At 52.1% G+C, this 10823-nt stretch overlaps 1 protein-coding gene across 1 annotated transcript in view; it reads left to right on the top strand.

The window, feature by feature from the left end:
• Window positions 1–1389: 1389 nt before the first annotated feature.
• LOC142906054 (uncharacterized) overlaps window positions 1390–10823 on the top strand; it is a 105188-nt gene continuing 95754 nt past the window's right edge. The window contains exon 1 of the mRNA XM_076053463.1: window positions 1390–2413. The gene's annotated coding sequence lies outside the window, so the exon portion shown is untranslated. The remainder of the gene's footprint in view (window positions 2414–10823) is intronic.

The following is a 10823-nucleotide window of genomic DNA, read 5'->3' as shown; positions in this document are numbered from 1 at the left end:
CTCTGTGTGGTGAGTCTACGGGTCTCTGTGTGGTGAGTTTGTGGGTCTCTGTGTGATGAGTCTGTGGGTCTCTGTGTGATGGGTCTACGGGTCTTTGTGTGGTGAGTCTATGGGTCTCAGTGTGATGAGTCTATGGGTCTCTGTGTGATGAGTCTATGGGTCTCTGTGTGATGAGTCTATGGGTCTCTGTGTGATGAGTCTATGGGTCTCTGTGTGATGAGTCTGTGGGTCTCTGTGTGATGGGTCTACGGGTCTTTGTGTGGTGAGTCTATGGGTCTCAGTGTGATGAGTCTATGGGTCTCTGTGTGATGAGTCTGTGGGTCTCTGTGTGATGGGTCTACGGGTCTTTGTGTGATGAGTCTGTGGGTCTCTGTGTGATGAGTCTATGGGTCTCTGTGTGATGAGTTTGTGGGTCTCTGTGGGATGAGTCTATGGGTCTCTGTGTGATGAGTCTACGGGTCTCTGTGTGATGAGTTTGTGGGTCTCTGTGGGATGAGTCTATGGGTCTCTGTGTGATGAGTTTGTAGGTCTCTGTGTGATGAGTTTGTAGGTCTCTGTGTGATTAGTTTGTGGGTCTCTGTGTGATGCGTCTATGGGTCTCTGTGTGATGAGTCTATGGGTCTCTGTGTGATGAGTATATGGGTCTCTGTGTGATGAGTCTACGGGTCTCTGTGTGGTGAGTTTGTAGGTCTCTGTGTGATGAGTTTGTGGGTCTCTGTGTGATGAGTCTATGGGTCTCTGTGTGATGAGTATATGGGTCTCTGTGTGATGAGTCTACGGGTCTCTGTGTGGTGAGTTTGTAGGTCTCTGTGATGAGTTTGTGGGTCTCTGTGTGATGAGTCTACGGGTCTCTGTGTGATGAGTTTGTGGGTCTCTGTGGGATGAGTCTATGGGTCTCTGTGTGATGAGTTTGTGGGTCTCTGTGTGATGCGTCTATGGGTCTCTGTGTGATGAGCCTATGGGTCTCTGTGATGAATCTATGGGTCTCTATGTGATGAGTCTATAGGTCTCTGTGTGATGAATATGTGCGTCTCTGTGTGATGAGTCTATGGGTCTCTGTGTGATGAGTCTATGCGTCTCTGTGTGATGAGTCTGTGGGTCTCTGTGTGATGAGTCTACGGGTCTCTGTGTGATGAGTCTATGGGTCTCTGTGTGATGAGTCTGTGGGTCTCTGTGTGATGCGTCTACGGGTCTATGTGCGAGTATACGGGTCTATGTGCGAGTCTACGGGTCTCTGTGCGAGTCTATGGGTCTCTGTGCGAGTTTAATGTCAAAGTGTGGTGGGGTAAAGCGTGGGTAGCCTTTCAATCTTACGAGGCGTACAGGCTAAGCGTGGGCGAGTGGAGCCAATCCCGCTGTGGAGGAGGGACTGTCCACTTTAGCGGCCTCTCGTGGCGGTGAAACAGAGGCAATTGCAGGGGCTGCGCCTCTATACCTATGTTCATTTATGTTGCGCTGATTCTGCCAGGTAAGGCCCCACTGAGCTACTCAGCTTTTGTCAGAAGGGGACCGGCAATCACAAATGACAGCTCAACAAAGTGGATCATCGAGCAAGCAGCAGCCAAATATCTCCGAACACGTGATGTCGATTCAAAACGTGGAGGGAAAAAAACCGGAAGGACCCAGAGAAAAATCCACGTGAGCACTGGGAGAGAGAGAGAGACACGCAAACTCCAAATATACAGCAGGCGACAGGATCGGGATCGAACCCATGACCTCCTGTAGACCAGGCGAGGTAGTTAACATCTCACCGCGGAGAGGGAGAGAGACACGCAAACTCCAAATATACAGCAGCAGATGTCAGGGTCGGGATGGAACCCACGACCTCCTGTGTACCAGGTGAGGTAGTTAACATCTCACCACAGAGAGAGAGAGAGACACGCAGACTCCAAATATACAGCAGGCGACAGGATCGATCCCCACGACCTCCTGTAGACCAGGCGAGGTAGTTAACATCTCACCACGGAGAGAGAGACACGCAAACTCTAAATATACAGCAGCAGGTGTCAGGGTCGGGATGGAACCCACGACTTCCTGTATACCAGGCGAGGTAGTTAACATCTCACCACAGAGAGAGAGACACACACACACAAACTCCAAATATACAGCAGCAGGCGTCAGGGTCGGGATTGAACCCACGACCTCCTGTAGACCAGGCGAGGTAGTTAACATCTCACCACAGAGAGAGACACACAAACTCCAAATATACAGCAGCAGGCGTCAGGATCGGGACTAAACCCACGACCACCTGTGTACCAGGCGAGGTAGTCAACATCTCATAGCCACCGCGGCGGCCTCGTTGCGCGCAAAGCACTGTGGGTACGTTGTTCTTCTTCAAGATGGAGGCAACCTGAAACAAGCCACGTGCGGTGCCACGTGACGTTTCGCGCCCAGGGGCCTCCGCCAGTTGAAGGTGCCTCCAGAGACGAAGTGAAAAGTGATTTCGTTTGTGAATGATGAATTGTATTTGTTGTTAGCATTGTAAAAATTTTATGTATTCTTTAACTTTGTTTTCCTTTGGAAAATATTACCTGTAGCCCAGGGGCCTACACAATATTAATCAGGCCCTGGTTTTACGATGCAAGTTCTGGTGAAGTATGGCGAACAAGCCATGGATGGTTTAAAGCGCCTTTCTTGAACGGGATCTGTTAGTGACGTTAAAGCTATAGAATGCGTTTCGTTTTAACGGAGATACATTGACCACGCTCGCGTGCATATATTGTCCGCGTGTGTGTTAAGTGTGTGTGTGTTAAGTGTGTGGTTTTTAAGTGTGTGTGTGTGTGTTAGGTGTGTGTTGAGTGTGTGGTTTTTTAAGTGTGTGTGTTAGGTGTGTGTAAACTGTGTGTGTGTGTTAAGTGTGTGGTGTGTGTTAAGTGTGTGGTGTGTGTGTTAAGTGTGTGTGTTAAGTGTGTATTAGGTGTGTGTAAACTGTGTGTGTGTTAAGTGTGTGGTTTTTAAGTGTGTTAATTGTGTGTGTGTGTTAAGTGTGTGTTAGGTGTGTGTAAACTGAGTGTGTGTTAGGTGTGTGTAAACTGAGTGTGTGTTAAGTGTGTGTAAACTGAGTGTGTGTTAGGTGTGTGTAAACTGAGTGTGTGTTAAGTGTGTGTGTAAACTGAGTGTGTGTTAAGTGTGTGTGTTAACTTTGTGTATTATCTCTGTTTATTTATGAAAGGCACAATAGTCGACGTGGATTGGGGTGGTGGTTGGAGTCGATGGGTCTCTATGTGGGTCTACGGGTCTCTGTGTGGGTCTACGGGTCTCTATGTGGGTCTACGGGTCTCTGTGTGGGTCTACGGGTCTCTGTGTGGGTCTACGGGTCTCTGTGGGTCTACGGGTCTCTGTGGGTCTACGGGTCTCTGTGTGGGTCTACGGGTCTCTGTGTGGGTCTACGGGTCTCTGTGTGGGTCTACGGGTCTCTGTGGGTCTACGGGTCTCTGTGTGGGTCTACGGGTCTCTGTGTGGGTCTACGGGTCTCTGTGGGTCTACGGGTCTCTGTGTGGGTCTACGGGTCTCTGTGTGGGTCTACGGGTCTCTGTGTGGGTCTACGGGTCTCTGTGTGGGTCTACGGGTCTCTGTAGGAGTTTATGGGTCTGTTGTGCGAGTCTATGGGTCTCTGTGTGATGAGTCTATGGGTCTCTGCTGTGTGAGTCTATGGGTCTCTGTGTGATGAGTCTATGGGTCTCTGCTGTGTGAGTCTATGGGTCTCTGTGTGATGAGTCTAGAGGTCTCTGTGTGGTGAGTCTATGGGTCTCCGCTGTGTGAGTCTATGGGTCTCTGCTGTGTGAGTCTATGGGTCTCTGCTGTGTGAGTCTATGGGTCTCTGCTGTATGAGTCTGTGGGTCTCTGCTGTGTGAGTCTATGGGTCTCTGCTGTGTGAGTCTATGGGTCTCTGCTGTGTGAGTCTAGGGGTCTCTGTGTGATGAGTCTATGGGTCTCTGCTGTGTGAGGCTATGGGTCTCTGTGTGATGAGTCTATGGGTCTCTGTGTGATGAGTCTATGGGTCACTGCTGTGTGAATCTATGGGTCTCTGTGTGATGAGTCTATGGGTCACTGCTGTGTGAATCTATGGGTCTCTGTGTGATGAGTCTATGGGTCTCTGTGTGATGAGTCTATGGGTCTCTGCTATGTGAGTCTATGGGTCTTTGCTGTGGGAGCCTATGGGTCTCTGTGGGAGTGTATGGGTTTCTGTTTGAGTCTATAGGTCTTTACTGTGTGACTATGGGTCTTTTTGCGAGTCCCAGCGTCTGTGTGAGCCTACAGTGAGTGAAAAAAGTATTTGATCCCCTGCTGATTTTGTACGTTTGCCCACTGACAAAGAAATAATCAGTCTATAATTTTAATGGTAGGTTTATTTGCACAGTGAGAGACAGAATAACAACAAAAAAATCCAGAAAATGCATGTCAAAAATGTTATAAATTGATTTGCATTTTAACGAGGGAAATAAGTATTTGTGACCCCTCTGCAAAACATGACTTAGTACTTGGTGGCAAAACCCTTGTTAGCAATCACAGAGGTCAGACGTTTCTTGTAGTTGGCCATCAGGTTTGCACACATCTCAGGAGGGATTTTGTCCCACTCCTCTTTGCAGATCTTCTCCAAGTCATTAAGGTTTCGAGGCTGACGTTTGGCAACTCGAACCTTCAGCTCAGATTTTCTATGGGATTAAGGTCTGGAGACTGGCTAGGCCACTCCAGGACCTTAATGTGCTTCTTCTTGAGCCACTCCTTTGTTGCCTTGTCCGTGTGTTTTGGGTCATTGTCATGCTGGAATACCCATCCACGACCCATTTTCAAATGCCCTGGCTGAGGGAAGGAGGTTCTCACCCAAGATTTGACGGTACATGGCCCCGTCCATCGTCCCTTTGATGCGGTGAAGTTGTCCTGTCCCCTTAGCAGAAAAACACCCCCAAAGCATAATGTTTCCACCTCCATGTTTGACGGTGGGGATGGTGTTCTTGGGGTCATAGGCAGCATTCCTCCTCCTCCAAACACGGCGAGTTGAGTTGATGCCAAAGAGCTCCATTTTGGTCTCATCTGACCACAACACTTTCACCCAGTTGTCCTCTGAATAATTCAGATGTTCATTGGCAAACTTCAGACGGGCATGTATATGTGCTTTCTTGAGCAGGGGGACCTTGCGGGCGCTGCAGGATTTCAGTCCTTCACGGTGTAGTGTGTTAACAATTGTTTTCTTGGTGATTATGGTCCCAGCTGCCTTGAGATCATTGACAAGATCCTCCCGTGTAGTTCTGGGCTGATTCCTCACCGTTCTCATGATCATTGCAACTCCACGAGGTGAGATCTTGCATGGAGCCCCAGGCCGAGGGAGATTGACAGTTCTTTTGTGTTTCTTCCATTTGCGAATAATCGCACCAACTGTTGTTACCTTCTCACCAAGCTGCTTGGCAATGGTCTTGTAGCCCATTCCAGCCTTGTGTAGGTCTACAATCTTGTCCCTGACATCCTTGGAGAGCTCTTTGGTCTTGGCCATGGTGGAGAGTTTGGAATCGGATTGATTGCGTCTGTGGACAGGTGTCTTTTATACAGGTAACAGGCTGAGATTAGGAGCACTCCCTTTAAGAGTGTGCTCCTAATCTCAGCTCGTTACTTGTATAGAAGACACCTGGGAGCCAGAAATCTTTCTGATTGAGAGGGAGTCAAATACTTATTTCCCTTTAAAATGCAAATCAATTCATAAAAAAAAAATTCTGACATGCGTTTTTTTGTATTTTGTTGTTGTTATTCTGTCTCTCACTGTGTGTCTCTATGCTAGTCTGTGCATTTCTGTGAGTATGTGTCTCTATACGAGTCTCTGGGTGTCTGTGCCAGTCCACGTGTCTCAATCAGTCTATGGGTCTTTATACGCGTCCATGTATCGCTATTTGAGTTAATCTATGCTCCTTTATGTGAGTCTGTGGGTCTCTATGTGAGTCTGTGGGTCTCTATGTGAGTCTGTGGGTCTCTATGTGAGTCTGTGGGTCTCTATGTGAGTCTGTGGGTCTCTATGTGAGTCTGTGGGTCTCTATGTGAGTCTGTGGGTCTCTATGTGAGTCTGTGGGTCTCTATGTGAGTGTGTGGGTCTCTATGTGAGTCTGTGGGTCTCTATGTGAGTCTGTGGGTCTCTATGTGAGTCTGTGGGTCTCTATGTGAGTCTGTGATTCTGTATGTGAGTCTGTGGGTCTCTATATGAGGCTGTGGGACTCTATGTGAGCCTGTGGGTCTCTGTGAGTCTGTGGGTCTCTGTGTGAGTCTGTGGGTCTCTGTGTGAGTCTATGGGTCTCTGTGTGAGTCTGTGGGTCTCTGTGTGAGTCTGTGGGTCTCTGTGTGAGTCTGTGGGTCTCTGTGTGAGTCTGTGGGTCTCTGTGTGACTCTGTGCGTCTCTGTGTGAGTCTGCGGGTCTCTATGTGAGTCTGTGGGTCTCTATGTGAGTCTGTGCGTCTCTGTGTGAGTCTGTGGGTCTCTGTGTGAGTCTGTGGGTCTCAGTGTGAGTCTGTGCGTCTCTATGTGAGTCTGTGGGTCTCTGTGTGAGTCTGTGGGTCTCTGTGTGAGTCTGTAGGTCTCTATGTGAGTCTGTGGGTCTCTATGTGAGTCTGTGGGTCTCTGTGTGAGTCTGTGGGTCTCTGTGTGAGTCTGTAGGTCTCTGTGTGAGTCTGTGGGTCTCTGTGTGAGTCTGTGGGTCTCTATGTGAGTCTGTGGGTCTCTCTGCGAGGTGAGAAGTTAAAACGAGCTGATGTATTTAATGGTTCCGACTCACACTGACAACGCTTTGCATGGATGTTGGAATGTAGGTCTCTAATCTCCCCTCTCGCTCTCCCTATCTCTCCCTCTGCCTATCTCTCCCTCCCGCTCTCTCTCTCTCCCTATCTCTCTTTGTTTAACGATCAGAGGAAACAAGAAGATGTTTGGTGTAGTCGGCACTTTGCTTCGTTCATCATTTCGTTTCTTTTTAGTGTTTTTTTCAACGCTTTGCTTTATGTAATCCCCCCCGCCCCCCACATTTTTAAATGAAAGATTTCACGAAAGATTTCACGCTCTGCTCTCCTTACCCCTTCCCTCTCTCTCCACCCCCTCTCTCTCTACCCCCCCTCAATGTACCCCCTCTCTCCCTGCTCCATGTCTATGTTCCCCCTGTTTTCTATGTACATATTTGTCTATATATGTTTTTAAACTACGACAAGTGCTGCATCTGCACCCCGCCATTCCCGCAGTCCTACGGCCTCCGACGGGTAGCTCAGATCTGCACGCAGAGCTCTCCGTCATCCTATCTCTCTCCCTCCCTCTCTCCGTCATGCTATCTCTCTCCCTCCCTCCCTCCCGCTCTCCGTCATCCTATCTCTCTCCCTCCCTCTCTCCGTCATGCTATCTCTCTCCCTCCCTCCCTCTCTCCGTCATCCTATCTCTCTCCCTCCCTCTCTCCGTCATCCTATCTCTCTCCCTCCCTCCCTCTCTCCGTCACCCTATCTCTCTCCCTCCCTCTCTCTGTCATCCTATCTCTCTCCCTCTCTCTCCGTCATCCTATCTCTCTCCCTCCCTCTCTCCGTCACCCTATCTCCCTCCCTCCCGCTCTCCGTCATCCTATCTCCCTCCCTCCCTCCCGCTCTCCGTCATCCTATCTCTCTCTCTCTCCCTCCCTCTCTCCGTCATCCTATCTCTCTCTCTCCCTCCCGCTCTCCGTCATCCTATCTCTCTCTCTCCCTCCCGCTCTCCGTCATCCTATCTCTCTCCCTCCCTCCCTCTCTCCGTCATCCTATCTCTCTCCCTCCCTCTCTCCGTCATCCTATCTCTCTCCCTCCCTCCCTCTCTCCGTCACCCTATCTCTCTCCCTCCCTCTCTCCGTCATCCTATCTCTCTCCCTCTCTCTCCGTCATCCTATCTCTCTCCCTCCCTCTCTCCGTCACCCTATCTCCCTCCCTCCCGCTCTCCGTCATCCTATCTCCCTCCCTCCCTCCCGCTCTCCGTCATCCTATCTCTCTCTCTCTCCCTCCCTCTCTCCGTCATCCTATCTCCCTCCCTCCCTCCCGCTCTCCGTCATCCTATCTCTCTCTCTCCCTCCCGCTCTCCGTCATCCTATCTCTCTCCCTCCCTCCCTCCCGCTCTCCGTCATCCTATCTCTCTCCCTCCCTCCCGCTCTCCATCATCCTATCTCTCTCCCTCCCTCCCTCCCGCTCTCCGTCATCCTATCTCTCTCCCTCCCTCCCTCTCTCCGTCATCCTATCTCTCTCCCTCCCTCTCTCTCTCCGTCATCCTATCTCTCTCCCTCCCTCTCTCTCTCCGTCATCCTATCTCTCTCCCTCCCTCTCTCCGTCACCCTATCTCTCTCCCTCCCTCCCTCTCTCCGTCATCCTATCTCTCTCCCTCCCTCCCGCTCTCTGTCATCCTATCTCTCTCCCTCCCTCTCTCCGTCATCCTATCTCTCTCCCTCCCTCTCTCCGTCATCCTATCTCTCTCCCTCCCTCCCGCTCTCCGTCATCCTATCTCTCTCCCTCCCTCCCTCTCTCCGTCATCCTATCTCTCTCCCTCTCTCCCTCCCGCTCTCCGTCATCCTATCTCTCTCCCTCCCTCTCTCCGTCATCCTATCTCTCTCCCTCCCTCCCGCTCTCCGTCATCCTATCTCTCTCCCTCCCTCCCTCTCTCCGTCATCCTATCTCTCTCCCTCTCTCTCTCCGTCATCCTATCTCTCTCTCTCCTTCCCTCCCTCCCGCTCTCCGTCATCCTATCTCTCTCCCTCCCTCCCGCTCTCTGTCATCCTATCTCCCTCCCTCCCTCCCGCTCTCCGTCATCCTATCTCCCTCCCTCCCTCTCTCTCTCAATCTCTCGCCCTCGCTCACTCGCTCTCCGTGATAATGTCAGTAATTGAATGGAAGTCTATTTTACATCGGCCGCTCGTCGCCTTCGCACGAATCGACCGCCGACGCACGAGTCCAATTCCGTCCCTCGGAACGGCGGCGAGCAAGCGAGCGAGAAAGAGAGACGCGCACACAGAGACAAAAGATCCTCCCTCCTGTGTAGCCTTGACGGAGTGCTGGGGCAAGTGCTGTGAGCGAGCAGCAACCGTGACCATGCACGATGAGGGGGGGGGGGGGGGGTGGGGGGGTGTAGGTGGCCAGCAACACGCCCGGCCGCCTTTGTCTCCCCCGCGCCGCACCGGGTTGAGGCCGAGTCGACCTAAGGGGGAGACCCCAGGACCGGTTCAGGATAATCATCACCGGGTTTGGCCGTCCGTGAGCGGGATTCGAACCCGGGCGCTCTCGTCGTGTTAGCACACAGACACACAAAGACAAAGATCCCCCATATAGCCTTCAGCAGACTGTCGGGGCAAGTGCCGTTAGCGAGTAGCAGCGCCTGTGAAGGCCGGCACGGCGCACGAGGCGGTGGTGGGCGGACAGCACCTCGCCCCCCCGGCCGGGAATCGAACTCGTGTGTCCCGGGTCCGCAGTGCGGCGCGCTGACCGCCGTGCCACCACTCCCTAGGAGCGCTCTCCCACCCCTCTCGCGCTCGCTCTGTCACACACTCACACACACTCACGCACTCACGCACTCACACACTCACGCACTCACACACTCACGCACTCACACACTCACACACTCACGCACTCACACACTCACACACTCACGCACTCACACACTCACGCACTCACACACTCACACACTCACGCACTCACACACTCACACACTCACGCACTCACACACTCACGCACTCACACACTCACGCACTCACACACTCACACACTCACACACTCACACACTCACACACTCACGCACTCACACACTCACACACTCACGCACTCACACACTCACACACTCACACACTCACGCACTCACGCACTCACGCACTCACACACTCACGCACTCACACACTCACACACGCACTCACACACTCACACACTCACGCACTCACACACTCACGCACTCACACACTCACACACGCACTCACACACTCACACACCCACGCACTCACACACTCACGCACTCACGCACTCACGCACTCACACACTCACACACGCACTCACACACTCACACACTCACGCACTCACACACTCACACACTCACGCACTCACACACTCACGCACTCACACACTCACACACGCACTCACACACTCACACACTCACGCACTCACGCACTCACACACTCACACACTCACGCACTCACTCACACACTCACGCACTCACGCACTCACACACTCACACACTCACACACTCACGCACTCACACACTCACACACGCACTCACACACTCACACACTCACGCACTCACACACTCACACACTCACGCACTCACACACTCACACACTCACGCACTCACGCACTCACGCACTCACGCACTCACACACTCACGCACTCACGCACTCACACACTCACACACTCACGCACTCACACACTCACACACTCACGCACTCACACACTCACGCACTCACACACTCGTAGACGCGGAGCGAGAGAGCGATTGATAGCGGGGGGGGGGGGTGAGATAGATTGAGAGATAGGCACGATGTGATGAATAGACAGAGCAGAATGGAATAATAGATTTGAAGGTTCCTTCGCTGCCCTTAGCCGATGTGCACCACAGCCTTGCTCACACGACAGAGGTCGCAGGGTCGATCTCCTGGAGAGGCGGTTGGAACGACGGAGGTCCACGCACAGAGACCCACAGACTCGCACAGAGACACACAGACTCGCACAGAGACCCAAAAACTCACACAGAGACCCACAGACTCGCACAGAGACCCACAGACTAGCACAGAGACCCACAGACTAGCACAGATACTCACAGACTCGCACGGAGACCCACAGACTCGCACAGAGACCCACAGACTCACACAGAGA

This window comes from Petromyzon marinus, chromosome 61 (assembly GCF_048934315.1).
Source record: "Petromyzon marinus isolate PM22_M1 ecotype Great Lakes invasive population chromosome 61, UKy_Petmar_22M1.pri1.0, whole genome shotgun sequence".
NCBI classification, from domain to species: Eukaryota; Metazoa; Chordata; class Hyperoartia; order Petromyzontiformes; family Petromyzontidae; genus Petromyzon; species Petromyzon marinus.
The sequence above is the reverse complement of the archived record's forward strand: the minus strand, read 5'-3'. Positions and strand labels throughout refer to the sequence as shown.